The 18271-nt window shown below is 35.6% G+C and overlaps 2 non-coding genes across 2 annotated transcripts; both read left to right on the forward strand.

Moving 5' to 3' along the window:
* Positions 1-12123: 12123 nt before the first annotated feature.
* On the forward strand, positions 12124-12196 carry TRNAA-CGC (transfer RNA alanine (anticodon CGC)). Its single transcript has one exon. It is a non-coding gene; the product is annotated as a tRNA-Ala (tRNA).
* A 473-nt stretch (positions 12197-12669) lies between these two features.
* TRNAA-CGC (transfer RNA alanine (anticodon CGC)) lies at positions 12670-12742 on the forward strand. Its single transcript has one exon. It is a non-coding gene; the product is annotated as a tRNA-Ala (tRNA).
* The last annotated feature ends 5529 nt before the right edge of the window (positions 12743-18271 follow it).

Raw genomic sequence — 18271 nt, forward strand, 5'->3', positions numbered from 1 at the left:
TTTCTTTCACTTCCCTTTAATTCATACTTGGTTTAATGTTTATACAGAAATCCAAACAAATTCTAAAAGTACTTCTTAAGAAGAGTCCAAAATGTCTTCTTACCTCATCATGAACATTCGGGGTCTTTATTCTATAAAGGGGGTATAGCTCATATGGTAGAGCGCTCGCTCACCTACACCTCCATTGTATTTGTTTCAAGATTCTAGCCTATCACACCATACCCACGAGGTTCAATTCCTTGCACCTCCGCCTGCACCTCCATTGTATTTGTTTCAAGATTCTAGCCTATCACACCATAGCATTTGGAGGTCATCTAGAGCATGAACCAAAGTTAAATTTACTCATGTGGTAGTACACCGTTACTTGGTTTAGCTAATTAACCTTATCCAATGACTACCAAATATCATATAAACTCGTGCATATGGTGTGATAGGCTAGAACCTCATGGTTTATTTTAATGTTACTTAAATCCTGAGAAATTTGATCGGTTCAGAGCCTTCACTCACGATTCTTGGTGTTTTTCTCTCATTCTAAAAGTACTTCTTAAGAAGAGTCCAAAATGGCTTCTTACCTCGTCATGAACGTTTGGGACCTTTATTTTACAAAGGGGGTGTAGCTCATATGGTAGAGTGCTTGCTGAGAGGCACGAGGTTTAATTCCCTGCACCTCCATTGTATTTGTTTTAAGATTCTAGCCTACCACACTATTTCTGTGTTTTTTTTTTTCTTGTTTAAGTACTTGAACTCTTTAGTTTTGTTCTTGACTGAGTTCTTATCATGATTTATCTTTAGGACTTATACATAAGTAATTAAAATCTTTAGGACTTATACATAAGTAACTAAAAGATTGAATGAGTACAAAGATTTTAGCCTATCACACTATTTCTTTTCTTTTCTTCTCTTTTCTGGTTCTAGTGGTAAGGATTTGAATTCTTTAGTTCTGTTTTTCACTTGTGATTTCTGGTTCTGTTTTTCACTTGTGATTTCTTGTCATGATCTATCTTTAGGACTCTTTATCCTTGGATTATGAGGCCTCAACCTTAGTTCTTGTCTACGGGTCTTGGTACTATTATTATGGGTTCTTATCTTCAGAACTTGGATCTTGATTCTTGTTCTAGTCCTTGATCGTTGTCTTGTTCTCCAAGACACTCCTAGTATTTATGGTACTAGTCATGAACTTGACATTCTGTGTTCAAGGCTTCATAAAGTGACACAGTCTGAAACTACATCCAAGGGCTCAAACATTTCAATTGACACAATTTAAACCTATGTCATAGCTTAGTGCGTCCAAAGCGATATAGTCTGAACTCGCTGTCTAGGTTTAATACAATGTCTTATAGCATTTGGATGTCATCTAGATCATGAACCAAAGGTAAATTTCCTTATGTGCATTATGGTCATTTTATACCGTTACTTGGTTTAGCTAATTAACCTTATCCAATGACCACAAAATTTCATATAAATTCCTAACATGCCATATTATGCTAAGTATTAAAAATTCATAGTCAGCGGAGTTCATTTAGTGATTTATTTTAACGTTAAATCTCGAACAATTTGATCGGTTCAGAGACTTAACTCATTATTCTTGATGTTTTTCTTTCACATACCTTTAATTCATCTTGGTTTAAACTTTATGCAAAGATCCAAGCAATTTCTACAAGTACTTCTTAAGAAGAGTCCAAATTGACTACTTACTTCGTCATAGACGTTCGGGACCTTTATTCTAACTAAGAGGGTGTACCTCATATGGTAGAGCGATCGCTTCGCATGCGAGAGACACATGGTTCAATTCCCTAGGTTTAATACAAAGTTTCATAGCATTTGGAGGTCATTTAGATAATGAACCAAAGGTAAATTTCTTTTGGTGCATTATGGTCATTTTACACCGTTACTTGGTTTAGGTAATTAACCTTCTCCAATGACCATAAAATTTCATATAAACTCTTAACATATCATATTATGCTCAGTATTAAAAATAAATAGGCAGCGAAATTCATTTAGTAGAGTATTTTAACGTTACTTAAATCAGAAGCAATTTGATCATTTTGGGATCATTTTGGAGCTTTAACTCACCGTTCATGGTGTTTTTCTTTCATATTAGTTTAATTCATACTTTGTTTAAGGTTTATACAAAGATACATGCAATTTCTACAAGTATTTATTATGAAGAGCCCAAAATGGCTACTTACCTCGTTATGGACGTTCAGGACCTTTATTCTATAAAGGCGGTGTAGCTCATATGGTAGAGTGCAGGTTCAAATCCTTGGAATTGTAAGAATTGTGATTAGATGACTCTAAACTATAGATAAAAAATTGGTAAATTTTTCATGAGAAATAAAACATACAGAATTTAAAACATAATTTACAATAAATTTAGGTTAAACGTACCCAAGTAATTAAATATGGAATGAGTACAAACAGCTAGCCTACCATACTATTTCTTTTCGTTTTTTTTTTCTTTGTTCTTTGTAAGTACTTGGATTCTCTTGTTATTGACACGTGAGTTCTTATCTCGATCTTCGTCTCAACCTTAGTTCTGATCTTAGGGTCTTAATACTATTGTTCTAGGCCCCTATCTTTAGAATTTAGATATTGATCCTTGTTCTAGCCATTGAGCGTTGTCTTGTTTTCCAAGACACTCCTGCAAGTATTTACGGTGCTAGTAATGAACTTGACATTTTGTGTCCAAGGCTTCATACATTCAACAATTGAACCTATGTCTACGGCTTCATGCATTACAAGCGACATAGTCTTAACTCGCATATAGGTTTAATACAAAGTTCCATAGCATTTGGCGGTCATCTAGATCATGAACCAAAGGTAAATTTTCTTAGAAGCATTATGGTCATTTTACACCGTTATTTAGTTTAGCTAATTAACCTTATCCAATGACCGCCAAATTTAATATATAATCTTAACATGTCATATTATGCTCATTATTAAAAATTCATTGGCAGTAGAGTTCATTTAGTGGGTTATTTTAACGATACTTAAATCTCGAGCAATTTGATTAGTTAGGAGCCTTAACTCACGGTTCTTTGTGTATTTCTTTCATATTCCTTTAATTCATTCATACTTGGTTTAAGGTTTATACAAAGATTCAATCAATTTCTACAAGTATTTCGTAAGAAAAGCTCAAGATGACTACTTACCTCGTCATGGACGTTCAAGACCTTTATAAAGGGAGTGTAGCTTATATGGTAGAGCGTTTGCTGCATGCGAGAGACACATGGTGCAATTCCGTGCACCTCCATAATAAATTTATTTTATACATACATAAGTAATTATCATTTTATTTAAAACAAAAGGGTAAGTACTTAGCCACACTCTCTCTTTTCTTGTTCTTGTTGTAAGTACTTACACTCTTTAGTTATGTTCTTGATAAAATTTTCATGAGAAATAAAACATAGTTTGAACTTTACGATAAATTTCTTTAAAGTAAAATTCCTTAGGGGCATTGTAGTCATTTTACATCGTTGCTTGGTTTAGCTAATTAACCTAATCCAATAACCACCAAATTTCATATATAATCTTCACATGCCAAATTTAATAATATAATTGACATGCAAAACGACGAGCTAGTATGAAATACAACCTCGACATATGCATGAAAGATATGATAAACGATATTAAAAATGATATGACAAAATGATATGATATGAAGGAAGATGCGCTCGGTTGCACTAAATGATAATGAAAATGAAAAAATGTTGGGACCTCATGCATTATTGTGCGCTCATGCAATGGGGGATACCCCTTCTTCTTCAATATATTATGGATGTGTATGCTACTAGGCAAGGTAACGCTCATTATGTTTATCATAATACCGGGTCACTATTTCTAACGGGTGTCTGGCATCAACAGGTACCACAGAATGCTCGCCCGACTAGAAAGAGGCGTAGGAGGTGTGCAAATCGATTGGTGGGTCCATACTCACATGTGTGAACCGTGTGTAAAAAAACTAAGTACACATCCAAATTGTCCGTTAGGATAGCCGCCATAAGAAAATAGACTCTTATGATAGGTTTCATTCATGAAATTGTATGGGTTTGCATTTAACCTCAATCGTGGGTCACTTACTAAGTATTTCTTAAAATACTTCAGCCAAATGCTACTTCTATTTAAGGTAAAGGCAATGCATCACGGTACGAATGATGATGACATTGCAATTCGAGACCATGACACATGCATAGAGTAGATGCATTTATTTTCTTAGACTTAGGCTAGAATATGAGGTTTTTAATTTAAATATTTATTTATTTTATTTAGTCTTTCATTTTGTCGTTTTAAACATGTTTTCGAATACGTAAGTCCATGACAGTGTTTTAAGATGGAGTTTATGTTTTATGAAGAAGTTTAAATGCTAATTTATGCATAGAAATGATTATGCTATGATGATGGTAACGACTCTAGCTAAGTAGAAATCAAGGGTCGTTACAAATTCCTAAATCGAAGAAAGTGCAAAAATGTCTAATTCCTATCGTGTTGACTTTGATTTTTTCTATCATTTTATTTTATATTTTCTTTGGTCCCCGTGTATATTTTAAACATTTTTCTCTCCTACCACATCCTGAAATTCAACTCCTAAATTTTTTAATAAAATCATTGAATTTAATAATAAAAAGGAAACATAGGAGAGTTCGTACCTATGGAATTTGAGTATAGCTTATTTGGTAAAGCAAGAGACATCAAGGAACAATTGGCACCGCGAAGGCATAGGCTTTATACTCACTTTTTATATGAGGACTCCCTCACTTGATAGAGTGTAGCTTAGGCATAAGGGGCACCCCAAGGCATAGGGGTACAATTGGTAAAGTGTTTGCTTAGCTCATATGGTTAAGTGTTTGCTCTATGGTCTTTTATTTTTATTTTTTTATTTTATTTATTTATTTATTTATTATTATTATTTTTTTTTTTTACCTAGAACAGTATAAGTTGTGTAAATAGGGTGTACTTACTGTACATGGGTTCCATTCACTCCGCCACTTACATAAAAAGAGTAAACTTCGTTAGAATTGCTATCAATTTCATAACGTAATCATTTTTATGTAGAAATAACGTAATCAAAACAATGTCATGGACTTACGTGTTCGAAAATATCTTTAAAACGATACAGCAATAAACTATAGGCTAGAATAAGACGTTTTTAAGTCTAAGAAAATAAATGCGACTACCTTATGCATGTAAAATGATCTTGAGTTGCGATGTCGTCGTCAGTAGTACAGGAATGTCTTGCCTTTACCTTAAACAAGCAGGTGGATTGAGTATTTTAAGAAATATTTAGTAAGTGACCAATTTGTTGAGGTTAAATGCAAACACATAGAATCATGAATGGGACCTATCATATTAGTCTATTTTTCTACGACGACTATACTAAGCGGGGAATTGGATGTGTACTTAATTTTCCAACACATGGTTTATATGTGTGAATATGGACCCACCAGTATGTTCGCATACCTCCTAGGCCTTTTTTTGATCGGGCAAGCATTCTCTAGTATTTGTTGATGCTAGACACCCATTATGAATAGTGACCGTCATTGTAGCATTATGGTATAATGTTTGTTTTCCTGCCTCGTACTGTATGCGTCCATACTATCGTAAAAGGAGAAGGGGTATCCCCCGATGCATGAAAACACAATAATGCATGAGGTCACTACATTTTTTCATTTTCATTATCATGTAGTATAACCCCGTTCACTCAAGCTTTCCACTCCAAATACGGTAATGGTAGCAAGTGTATGCTCATCATGGCTTAGATCCTTTCTCAACTGTACTGCTAACACCATTTTCATCCCTCTAGGCTAATGGGTGTTTTTCTTGATAATTATCGGGTTCGACCCCGTTATTACCAAGCTTTTTGCTAGGGGCATGGGAATAACTTTGTGTTTTAGTAGGAAGTTCGTTCTTAACACGATTTCGAATTCATCCATCTTGACTATCGCAAAGTCAGTTTGTCCAATCCAAGTCCCCAGCTTAATGGGAGTTCTTTTCCCAACTCCTAAGACGGGTAAAGCTGTCAAATTGATGATCTTCATCTTTCCTGCATCTCGATGCCAAAGGATATTCAATCATTTTGCTTTGGTCTCCATCATGGAGTTGTGGGTGGCTTTAGAGTCGACAGTAGTGTTTCTGGTCACTCTATGATTAACTCAGACCTCAACATACATAAAACTGCAATCCATTATCTCTGTTGTCTTTTCCACTCTCTTCTTCTGAAAAGTATACAGTATGTAACTTCCCATCTCCAAGTTGCTGATATGTTCACAAAAAGTGTTTCTAGACCTCTCTCTGCACTTTTCAGATCCAAGTTTTACGTTCGTTCAAGTCCAATGCTCAGCTTGCAGAGTGGTGTTAAGGATATTTAGCCTTGAATTATGATTTATCATATGTATCATATTTTGACAGTTTATTATAAGCAAATATCTTGTATGATACTTCCATTACTGCTTACTATAAATATCATATTTGTTGTTTTATGACAGTCAAATATATTGTATTCATGTATTACTTCTTCCATCTACCGTTCATTGTCTATCATTTGAAAGTTTTTGGGAAGGATTTTTGACCGAAAATAACTCAAATGGCTAGGATCACGTGACACTTGTCTCTTCAACCACACTCAAATGGCTAGGATCACGTGACACTGAAAGGACCAAAATAACCCTAACCCTTGAGGGTTGACTTTGAATTTTGTTTCATTTTTCTACCATTTTATTTTATACCTTTTTTTAGTTAAAGAAGATTTTCTAAGAATTTTTCTCTTCAACCACATTTTAAAATTTGGCTTCTTCCATAATTTAAAATTTTAAACTAGAAATTTGCTGGTGTCGGGACTTGTGTGTCACAATATCTTAATGCTAATCTAGTGTCAAGCTCAACGCCTCTTAAAGCGCCACGACACTCTTCAGTGCAAAAAAGCATGTGTCTTACGTCTTTGTCCATAACTTCAACGTCTTGATGTTACCCAAAATTTTCTATGGTATTCACGCATGTTTTGATAGCACCTTGACATTGCACATATTTTTCCTATATATTCTTCTTTTTATAGTCGAATTGAGGGAGACCAATTTCACGAGAAAATTCGTATTTTTTATTTATAAATCTTTTTTGAAACTAGAAAACCTTTGGATACCATGAAAGAATTTTCAAGCTCGTGATTTAGGAGATCGCACATGACTGAAAATCAACACACGACATTAGTTCTCTCTTTCTCTTCTATTTTACCGTTTTTGTTATGTGTCTTAGGTTTTCATTAATATCATGTTTGTTACTGAAAACTAGACAACATGTTGGTTTCATAACCTTGCATGAGAGTCTAACATGCTACATCAATTTCCTAATGTCAAGGATTTCATTTTCAAGGTTTCAAAAATTAGACTGCGTCTATAAAACAGAGACGAAAGCACATAAAATAAAAGTAAAATAAAATAAAATATGAAAATATGGTGAAATTTAAATCAAATTTAAGTAAACAATACCACAGATAAATCAAAACACAATCTGATTGCAACTTAGTGTTGTTCAAGTTTATTACAAACGAGAACGAGTTTGGGTTATATTTATAAACAAATATCAAAAGACCAATATGATGTAAGAAATTATCAAAACGCCCCTACGATGAGATTTGTTGTAAATGTTGTTTTACGTGCTTTTCATTGTGTTAGAGAGAAAGATAGGCTATTGCGATCTGTGCTATAGGGGATTGATGGATTTTATCTCCCCATTGAGCTTGTTTGCTTGTATGTTTGCATGATATAATATGTGTTAGCTCCAAGTGTTTGACTATGTATTCTCTCTGTAGAACATGTTTATCTGCACAAAACTAGGGCGTTAGAGTTAGGCTGACTAGATGATGACTTGGGTCAGGTTGCCTCCAATAGACTGAGCACTTTTGGATCGTGAGCGACGACTAGAGGATCTAGACCTTAGTGCTTCAAGATTAAGAAATATTCAAGGAGTCAAAATAGAACAACCTAGAGCTAGAAGACCGTGTTAAGCTACCTAGCCGCCTTAGGAACCCAATAGACCTTTCAACTCCCAGATATGACCAAGGTGTAGTTCAAATTATGGATTATGCAATTAAGTGATCGATAGGTGTAACTACCTAGAAAAGCATGCATGAGAGAACTCAGTTAAGATTAGGGCGCTATAGCTAGTGCGACTTACACGTTGACCAAGTTCAAAATGTGTTCCATTAGACCCTACACCCCAGTATCATTAGTGGCGATTATAGGTCCCTAAGAACCTCGTAGGCCTCCACATCCTAGAAACGAGAGATAGGTTTAAACTACCTAGAAGTCCCTAAGAACCTCGTAGGCCTCCACGACAACCAAGAATGATCAAGGTAGCTCATTAGGCTATAGCAATGTGAACAGTCTCACATGTCTGTCCACTACCCTTTCCACTTCAATATTGTATTGTCAAGACTCTACTTCAGGTTCCATACCATGGATCTAGGCATTGCTTGTTAGGTTCATGTGACATGTGCCCCAACCTAGTGTAAATGACCAAGGGTCTCCTAAAACTGGACCCTTGTACTGTTGTTGGATTTTATGTCCTAAAACTCATAGTTTGTAAACAAAAACATATTCTATTTTCAATAAAGTTATTATTGTTATTTATTCCGTAAAGATTGTTATTGAATAAAGTGAACTTTACGATCATTAATCTAAATTCAATAAACTAATAACACTCTGGCTATAGTATGATTACTTGAACTATATGTAGAGACATGAGAGTGGATCAAGTTCAAGTATATAGTCAAAATGATCTATAGTATAAGGATAAGGCTGAGTACCTTATTCTGGGGACACTATGGATGCGGCCCACTTTTGTATATGATATAAACAATGTGATCACTAAATTGTACATGTGGGGACATGTGAGTGGGGGTCTCCTATTCAATGAGTATTGCATAAGATCGAACCATGAAGAAAACCACTCTCACTTTATAATGTCGTTTACTGTTGAGACTGATTTTCTTTTCATTCCATAACCTAGGTAACTCGGTTTTAATCCTGAGCTAACCATGAACTCCTGTTTATTCGGAATTATCCTTAGATTTGCATGGGTGAGAGTGGCTCTAGTTCGCCGACTCAATAGACTTCCCATTTTCAGGGGTAAGACTGGGTGCAAGATGGAACTCACTCCTACCCACTTTTAGGGATAGAAGAGAGGTAGGTCCCTTAAGCATTGACTCCAGGTCTTGAACAAGGGGCCCCACCTTCTCATTGGCCTGAGAGGGATTCGGTTTACTAGTTGGACCACAAACCAATTGTTCATTAGAGGATCAGTGAGACATAAGGAACAAGAAGTAACTTCAGGGGTAAAATGGTAAATTGACCCATCTCTAGTTACGAACAACCTGTGAAGGATCGACTTACTAATCATGGTTATATCAAATGGACAGAAATATATCTATAGTGAGGGGAGTGCAACTACTAGGCTATAGTTGAGTGTCCTAGTAGTTAACGAATGTTGGTTGACCAGGTTAATGAGTTTAACCGGTTAATCTTGGATCGTTGGAGCCCATGATCTATAGGTCCATTAGGTTCCTCTGCTAGCTCATATCGGACTAAACCATAGAACAGTGTGACGAGTGAGTTCGAAGTGTTCGAATTCAAATTAGGGAATATACGCTACATATATACGATATATTTAACCACATTTTTGTTTTATTTACGAATTAAACAAAAAGAGAGAATCAGAGATATTTAAATAAGATTTAAATATCTTGATCAATTATGTGTCGGAATTGATTGGGATTGGCATTTGAATTAATATTAAATATTAATTAAATAGTTTAATTAATCATTTAATGTTACCTTAATTTGAAATTAATTATTCAAATTAATTGTTGAATTAAAATGAAGAAAGCCAAAATGTTGACTTCATTTAATGGAAAAATACATGTTAGTGGAATTTTGAGGTGTCAAAATTTGGTTTAACCAAACTTGCCTGCTTGCCAAATAAACCCCACAACAAGTTTGAGTGGAATTTTAAGTGATAAATTTGGTTAACTCAAACATGCATGCTTGCCACTCAAACTATTTTTCTTGGTTTGTAAGTGTACTTAGACGGACTTTGGTCAATGGATTCTAAGATCTCAACCTTTGTTCTGATCTAGGGGTTTTAATACTATTGTTTTGGGTTCTTGTCTTCAGAACTTGGATGATAAGATAAGGAATCAACTACAAGGGGAATAAGATTCGGATTACCTTGTTGATCGAATATCTCAAGGCAAGAACACTTGATTGAGATTCGAATCACTCCACAAGCAAGATCGATCATGTCTAGCTTGAATGACTCTTGTTGATCAAATATCTCAAACACTTGTTTGAGATTCGAATCACTCCACAAGCAAGATTGATCATGTTGAGCTTGAATGATTCTACATGCAACCTAAACTACATAGAATTGCAAAGAAACTTAGCCATTAGCTAAAGAAAAGCACAAATGCTTCTTTGACTATATTTTCCAAGTCTACCTTACAAATACAACATACATGGCTTTATATAGCCTCAAAAATGAAACTACTAAAGGTATTCCAAGAGTTGTAACATTCCTACTTTATGACCATAATTAGCCATTATGTAAATGTAACCGAAATTAAATAACAAGTCTTAAAATACAATAACTCTAAATTACTCTAAATTGTAACCCACCCAAAATTTACAACAATCAAACTTCATTCTTCTTCAATGTAGCATGAATTGAAACATCTTTTTGATAATTTTGACAACCTTTTCTTCACATCTTCATTGAAGTATATTGTATGATTGATGTCTCTTGGTTCATATCATTGGATCTTGATCCTTATTTTATTCTTTGATCGTTGTCTTGCTCTTGGTCACTTTCTAGGTTGTTCTCTTTTTGTTTTGTTCTCTCAGACACTCCCCTAGGATTTATGGTACTAGTCATGAACTTGATAACTTGTGTCCAATACTTCATATATTCCAAGTGACACAGTCTGCATCATATGCTCCAAGCAACACAGTCTGAAACTACGTCCAAGGCTTCATGCGTTCCAAGCGACGTAGTCTGACCCCGCATCTAGGTTTCATACAAAATTTCGTAGCATTCGGAGGTTATCTAGATCATGAACCGAAGGTGAATTTCTTAAGGAGCATTATGGTCATTTTACACCGTCACTTGGTTTAACTAATTAACCATATCCAATGACAACCAAATTTCATATATAATCTTAACATGTCATATTATGCTTAGTATCCAAAATTCATAGGCAGCAGAGTTCATTTAGTGAGATATTTTAACGTTACTTAAATCTCAAGCAATTTGATATATTTGGAGTCTTCACTCACGGTTCTTGGTATTTTCGTTTCATATTCATTTAATTCATACTTGATTTAAGGTTTATACAAAGATCCAAGCAATTTCTACAAGTATTTCTTAAGAAGAGTCCAAAATGGCTACTTACCTCGTTATGGACGTTCAGGACCTATATTGTGTAAGGGGGTTGTAACTCATACGGTAGAGCACTCGCTTTGCATGCAAGAGGAACAAGGTTCAATTCTATTATGATCTAAGGGTCTGGATACATTTTTTTCTGCTTCTTATCTACAAAACTTGGATCTTGATCCTTGTTCAGTCCTTGATCGTTATCTTGTTCTCCAAGACACTCCCCTAGTATTTATGGCACTAGTCATGAACCTGACATCCTGTGTGTCATGAACCTGACATCTTGTGTCCAAGGGTTCATACGTTCAAAGCGATAGTGTTAACCTACGTCCAAGATTTCATACATTTCAAGTAACAAAGTTTGAACCTATGCCATGGGTTCATGCACTCCAAGTGACATAATCGGTACTCGAATCTAGGTTTAATAAAAAGTTCCATAGTATTTGGAGGTCCTCTAGAACATGAACCAAAGTTAAATTTACTTATGTGCATTATGGTCATTTTAATGTTACCTAAATCACGAGCAGTTTAATTGGTTCGAAGTCTTAACTCACGGTTCTTGGTGTTTTTCTTTCACATTCCTTTAATTCATACTTGGCTGAAGGTTTATACAAAGATCCAAGAAATTTCTACAAGTACTTGTTAAGAAGAGTCCAAAATCGCTGCTTACCTCGTCATGGATGTTTAAGACATTTATTTTATAAAGGGGGTGTAGCTCATATGGTAGAGCGCTCGCTTCGCATGCGAGAGGCACAGGGTTCAATTCCCTGCACCTCCATTGTGTTTGTTTTGAAATCTTAGGTTCTCCTTCTTCAGAGCTTCTTACCTCATCATGAAGTTCGTAGCTCATATGGTAGAGTGCTCGCGAGGCACTGCACCTCTATCGTATTTATTTGTTTTCAGTTCCACGAGGTTCAGTTCCTTGTACCTCTATTGTTTAGCGAATTAATCTTATCCAATGACCACCAAATGTCATTTAAACTTCTAACATGTCGTATTATGCTCCTATTAAACATTCATAGGCAACAGAGTTCATTTAGTGGGTTATTTTAACGTTACTTAAATCCTTAGAAATTTGATCGGTTTGGAGCCTTAAATCACAATTCTAGGTATTTTTCTTTCACATTCCTTTAATTCATACTTGGTTTAAGGTTTATACAAAGATCCAAGAAAATTCTAAAAGTACTTCTGAAAAGAGTCCAAAATGGCTTCTTACCTCATCATGAACGTTTGAGACATTTATTTTATGAAGGGGGTGTAGCTCATATGGTAGAGCGCTCACTTCGCATGCGAGAGGCACGGGGTTCAATTCCCTGCACCTCCATTGTATTTTTGTTTTAAGATTCTAGCCTATCACACTTGATTTGTGATTGACCTATCACACTTGATTTGTGATTCTAGCCTATCACACTTGATTTGTGATTGACCTATCACACTTGATTTGTGATTGACTTGTGAATTCTTATCGTGATCTATCATTAAAACTTGGATTTTGACTCAACCTTAGTTGTCCTTGTGATCTAAGGGTCTTGGTACTATAGCCTATTATGAGGTCTCAACCTTAGTTCTGGTCTAAGGGTCTTGGTACTGTTATTTTGGTAGAACTTGAATCTTGATCCTTTTCATGAACGTGACATCCTGAGTCCAAGGCTCCTACGTTCCAAGCGACACAATGTTAACCTACGTCCAAGACTTCATACATTTCAAGTGACACAGTCTGAACCTACGCAATGATTTCATGCGTTCCAAACGATATAGTCTAAACTCACATCTAGGTTTAATACAAAGTTTCATAGAACTTGGAGGTCATCTAGATCATGAACCATAGGTAAATTTTTTTATGTGCATTATGGTCATTTTACACTGTTAATTGGTTTAGCGAACTAATCTTATCCAATGACAATCAAATGTCATATAAACTTCTAACATGTCGTATTATGCTCGTATTAAACATTCATAGGCAGCAGAGTTCATTTATTGGGTTATTTTAACGTTACTTAAATCCTAAGTAATTTGATCGGTTCGGAGCCTTAAATCACGATTCTAGATATTTTTCTTTCACATTCCTTTAATTCATACTTAGTTTAAGGTTTATACAAAGATCCACGAAAATTCTAAAAGTACTTCTTAAAAGAGTCCAAAATGACTTCTTACCTCATGATGAACGTTTGAGACATTTATTTTATGAAGGGGGTGTAGCTCATATGGTAGAGCGCTCACTTTGCATGCGAGAGGCACGGGGTTCAATTCCTTGCACCTCCATTGTATTTTTGTTTTAAGATTCTAGCCTATCACACTTGACTTGTGAGTTCTTATCATGATCTATCATTAAAACTTGGATTATGACTCAACCTTAGTTGTTCTTATCTTTCGAATTTGGATCTTGATTCTTTTTCTACTTCTTGTCCTTGTGATCTAAGGTTCTTGGTACTATTGTTCTTGGTTCTTATCAATTTGGATCTTGATTCTTTTTCTACTTCTTGATTGTTTTCATGTTCTAAAGATACTCCTCGTAGTATTTATGGTATAATCATGAACTTGACATCCTGTGTCCAAGACTTTATACGTTCGAAGCAACACAATATTAACTTATGTCCAAGGCTTCATACATTTCAAGTGACCCAGTCTAAACCTATGTAATGGTTTCATGCGTTCCAAACGACATAGTCTAAACTCGCATCTAGGTTTAATATAAAGTTTCATAGAATTTGGAGGTCATCTATTATATCATGAACAATAGGTAAATTTCCTTATGTGCATTATGGTCATTTTACACCGTTAATTGGATTAACTAATTAACCTTAAACAAGGACAACCAAATTTCATATAAACTCCAAACATATCATATTATGCTATGTATTAAAAATTCATTGGCAGCAGAGTTCATTTAGTGAGTTATTTTAACGTGACTTAAATACTGGGAAATTTGATTGGTTCGGTGCATTAACTCACGGTTCTTGGTGTTTTTCTTTCACATCCCTTTAATTCATACTTGGTTGAAGGTTTATACAGAAATCCAAACAAATTCTAAAAGTACTTCTTAAGAAGAGTACAAAATGTCTTCTTACCTCATCATGAACGTTGGAGACCTTTATTCTATAAAGGGGGTGTAGCTCATATGGTAGAATGCTTATGGGTTTGTTTTTAATGAGAAATAAAACACAGAGAATTTAAAACACAACTTTCAATACATTTATTTTAACCATACATAAGTAATTAAAAAATGGAATGAGTATAAAGATTCTAGTCTATTACACAATTTCTTTTCTTTTCTTGTTCTTACGGTCATGATCCTACATTCTTGATCGTGCAGTGTCATGATCTAGACATGCTCACGACCAGCTTTAAGGAGAATTAATCCCCATATATATTTTTCGCCCCGATTTTGTGGCTTCGTCGTGGGCGAGGTTTGTCTTCGCCAATCGAACATCGGTTGTGCAGAATCCAAGCTCGTTCGACCACACACGCCGCCTGCGCATGCATGTTAAATTGTATGCGACACAACCGACTTACCTCTACACTAGGCCAAGTCATTCAACTCGATCTTGCCTCTCCTCGAGCCAAGGACTCTCAATACACCATCGCGTCTCATCTTGTCATCTCGATCTCCATCGACATGGCCAATATGTCTTGATACCATCCCGAGTCTCGAAGTGTCGTCGGCCATCAAAACTCACTTGGTCATGCTATCGAGAACGGGCCCGCGTGTCCCTCATCTTATCGGGACTTGCCGAACATCAATCAATCCGGGTTCTATCGAGGCATTGGCCCTCCCATGCCCATGCCATGTCATTTAAGGAAATTGTGTCGAATAGTGGGTGTATGTAGCAACCTCCAACACGTGGGCTAGAGCGCAATACCCGCACACCCGTGCCTCTCGGTACTGTCCTTGAAAAAATTCATTTCAAAGAAAGCCGCATGAGACACTCATCTTGGCACGCTCGCCCACACTATGACACAAGTATGTGCCACAGGGTAGCTCACTTAGGCCATAGGGCACAAGGGATGTAAGTACTTGGACTCTTTAGTTCTGTTCTTGACTTGTATGTTCTTATCATGATCTATGTTTAAGACTTTGATACTCGGAGTATGAGGTCTCAACCTTAGTTCTGGTCTAAGGGTCTTGGTACTGTTATTTTGGTAGAACTTGAATCTTGATCCTTTTTCTAGTCCTTGATTGTTGTCTTATTCACCAAGACACTCTCCCTAGTATTTATGGTACTAGTCATGAACGTGATATCCTGAGTCCAAGGCTCATCCAAGCGACACAATGTTATCATACGTCCAAGACTTCATACATTTCAAGTGACACAGTCTGAACCTATGCAATGATTTCATGCGTTCCAAACGATATAGTCTAAACTCACATCTAGGTTTAATACAAAGTTTCATAGAATTTGGAGGTCATTCTAGATCATGAACAACAAGTAAATTTCCTTATGTGCATTATGGTCATTTTACACTATTAATTGGTTTAGTGAATTAACCTTATCCAATGACCACCAAATGTCATTTAAACTTCTAACATGTCATATTATGCTCGTATTAAAAATTCACAGGCTGCAGAGTTCATTTAGTGGGTTATTTTAACGTTACTTAAATCCTGAGAAATTTGATCAGTTCAAAGCCTTAAATCACGATGCTAGGTATTTTTCTTTCACATTCTTTTAATTCATACTTCGTTTAAGGTTTATACAAAGATCCAAGAAAATTCTAAAAGTACTTCTTAAAAGAGTCCAAAATGGCTTCTTACCTCACCATAAACGTTTGAGACATTTATTTTATGAAGGGGGTGTAGCTCATATGGTAAAGTGCTTGCTTTGCATGCGAGAGGCACGAGGTTCAATTCCTTGCACCCCCATTGTATTTGCTTTAAGATTCTAGCCTATCTAAGAGTCTTTGTACTATTTTTTTGGGTTCTTATCTTCAAAGCAACACAGGCTAAACCTATGCCATGGTTGTAGTTTGAAATTGAATCTACTTTTAATAAAGTTTCATAGCAATGGGTGGTCATCTAGATGATGAACCAAATGTTAATTTCTTTATGTGCATTATGGTCATTTACATTTTACACCGTTACTTGGTTTAGCTAATTAACCTTGTCCAGTGACTACCAAATTTCATATAAACTCTTAACATGTCATATTATGTTCAGTATTAAAAATTTATAGGCAACAGAGTTCATTTAGTGGATTATTTTAATGTTACTTAAATCACGAGCAATTTGATCGATTCGGAGCCTTGACTCACAGTTCTTGGTGTTTTTCTTTCACATTTCTTTAATTCATACTTGGTCTGAGGTTTATACAAAGATCCAAGAAAATTCTAAAAGTACATGAAAGTCCAAAATGGCTACTTACCTCATCATGGACGTTCGAGACCTTTATTCTATAAAGGGTGTGTAGCTCATATGGTAGAGCGCTCGCTTCGCATGCGAGAGGCACAGGGTTCAATTCCCTCCCTACACCTCCATTGTTGTGTTTGTTTTGATAACTCACGGTTCTTGGTGTTTTTCTTTCCTTTAATTCATACTTTGTTTAAGGTTTACAAGCATTGATTATGAAGAGTCCAAAATGGCTACTTACCTCATCATGGACGTTCGAGATCTTTATTCTATAAAGGGGGTGTAGCTCATATGGTAGAGCGCTCGCTTCGCATGCGAGGCACAAGTTTCAATCTTAGGTTCAAATCCTTGCTCACGGTTCTTGGTGTTTTTCTTTCCTTTAATTCATACTTTGTTTAAGGTTTACAAGCATTGATTATGAAGAGTCCAAAATGGCTACTTACCTCATCATGGACGTTCGAGATCTTTATTCTATAAAGGGGGTGTAGCTCATATGGTAGAGCGCTCGCTTCGCATGCGAGGCACAAGTTTCAATCTTAGGTTCAAATCCTTGGAGAATTGTGTAAGGATTGGGTGACTTGATGACTCTAAACTATAGAAAAAAAGATGCTTGGATATTGATCCTTGTTCTGGGTTCCTTGATCATTGTCTTGTTCTCCAAGGCACTCCCTCTAATATTTACGATGCTAGTAATGAACCTAACATCCTGTGTTCAAGGCTTCATACGTATGCATTACAAGCAAATATTCAAGAATTTGATCGGTTCAGAGCTTCCCACATTTATTCCTTTAATTTATACTTGGTTTAAGGTTTATATAAAGGTATTTCTTAAGAAGAGTACAAGATGGCTACTTACCACGTCATGGACGTTCGGGGCATTTGCTTTATAAAGGGGATGTAGCTCATATGGTTGAGCGCTCTCTTTGCATGAAGAAGCAAATGGTTCAAGTTCGTGCAACTCCATTTTGTTTGTTTTGAAATCTTAAGTTCAAATACTTATATTATTGTAAGGATCAAATGACTCGATAAGATGGGTAAATTTTATACTTTTATAATTTACAATACATTTATTTTATAGATTCATATGTAATTAAAACATGAAATTAATAAATGAGTATAAAGTTTCTAGCCTATAACAGTATTTTTTTTCTTGTTCATTTCTTTTCTTGTTCATGTTGTAATTACTTGGACTCTTTAGTTCTTGTTCATGTTGTAATGACTTGGACTCTTTAGTTCTTATCTTTAATTGTGAGTTCTTATCATGATCTATCTTTAAGACTTTGATCCTTAAATTTTGAGGTCTCAACCTTAGTTTCGATCCAAGGGGCTTGGTACTATTGTTCTGGGTTCTTTTCTTAAGAACTTGGATCTTAATCCTTGTTCTAGTATTTGATCGTTGTATTGTTCTCCAAGAAACTCCCCCTAGTATTTTTAGTACTAGTCATGAACCTGACATTCTGTGTCCAAGGCTTCATACGTTCTAAGCGACACAGTCTGAACTTGCGTCCA

This window comes from Cucurbita pepo, chromosome 6, assembly GCF_057944985.1.
Source record: "Cucurbita pepo subsp. pepo isolate OVF chromosome 6, ASM5794498v1, whole genome shotgun sequence".
NCBI classification, from domain to species: Eukaryota; Viridiplantae; Streptophyta; class Magnoliopsida; order Cucurbitales; family Cucurbitaceae; genus Cucurbita; species Cucurbita pepo.